Below are 1318 nucleotides of genomic sequence, written 5' to 3' on the forward strand. Positions count from 1 at the left end.
GCTCTTAGGAAGGACAAAGACAAAACCGTAAAATCATCTTCAACACCAAAGAAGTCGCCATTTAAGAGCCTCAAATCAGCTTTTAGCAAGAAAAAGAGCAAGAAAGTTGGAGAATCCATCACCTTATTTACGGACGAAGACCCTAAGCAAAAAGACACCGAGTACAAAACAGAAACCAAAGAAGAAGAAAGCGACTTAGAAGGTGAGCCCAATAACACCATGGCTAACATTGCAGATCTCACCATGGGTGAATACAAGAAGAGGATGTGTGATGATACCGGCCCGGGACTAGTGCAACCCGCAATTCCAGTAACTGCTACCTTTGAGCTAAAAGCCACATTCTCGCTCAACTCAAGAATATCCCATTCTACGGGAAAGATCACGAAGACCCGTACAAGCACATCGACAAGTTCAACAACATAGCCGACTATTTCACAATCCCGAACGTTCCTCACGAGACTGTTTTGCTTCGTATGCTACCGGTCACATTTAAGGGGGCTGCGAAAGATTGGATGAAATCACTTCCCCTAGGATCCATCACCACTTGGGTGAAAATGCATGAAGAATTCATTAACCAATTTTTCCCTCCTTCAAAAATAGCAAAATTGAAGAAAGTCATTGCCAACTTTGAGTAACAACCGGGTGAGTCACTATATGAGGCGTGGGAGAGATATAAAGGTTTGTTGAGGAAATGCCCCCACAATGACTTGAACGTTCAACAAGAAGTCTCCATTTTCTATGATGGAGTAAATGTTACCATTAGACAACTCCTTGACTCTCAAGGCCCATTGACAAAGAAAAATTTGGTGGAAGTTAAGGAGCTCATTGAAGAATTCTCTAAGCACTCTAGATAATATCATAACCCAAGGAATGACTCAACTCGGGGGGTGATGAACTATATTTCCGATGACATGGCAGCGATGATGGAAAAATTGGAGAGCATGGATCGAAGAATGACTAAGATGGACCAATCTATCCGTGCCATTAGAGTGGGATGTAGAAACTGTAGAGGACCTCACCTTACTAAAGATTGTGATCTTGATGTGAACGTGAATCAGAAAGCTCAAGTGTGCTATTCAAGTTGTGATAGATACAATGATGATTGGCGAAAACCAAAGAAAGAATGGCTATCTTATGATGAGTACAAGAAGGCGAAGGAGAAAAAGTATAGGCAAAAATCAAGAGGTTTTTATCAAAAGGAGGAACCGGTGCAAGAAAAGAAATCTGATTTGGAAGACATGCTTACAAGATTCGTAGTCGCGTCCGAGAAAAGGCATAACGATACCGATGTTGCAATAAAAGATCAACAAAACATGTT

The 1318-nt window shown here is 41.4% G+C and overlaps 1 non-coding gene across 1 annotated transcript; it reads right to left on the reverse strand.

The window, feature by feature from the left end:
* Nucleotides 1-602: 602 nt before the first annotated feature.
* LOC145019114 (small nucleolar RNA R71) lies at nt 603-709 on the reverse strand. The gene has a single exon (XR_013667432.1). It is a non-coding gene; the product is annotated as a small nucleolar RNA R71 (small nucleolar RNA).
* Nucleotides 710-1318: the final 609 nt, after the last annotated feature.

Source organism: Lactuca saligna, chromosome 9 (genome assembly GCF_052625555.1).
Source record: "Lactuca saligna cultivar CGN05327 chromosome 9, ASM5262555v1, whole genome shotgun sequence".
In the NCBI taxonomy this organism is placed as follows: domain Eukaryota; kingdom Viridiplantae; phylum Streptophyta; class Magnoliopsida; order Asterales; family Asteraceae; genus Lactuca; species Lactuca saligna.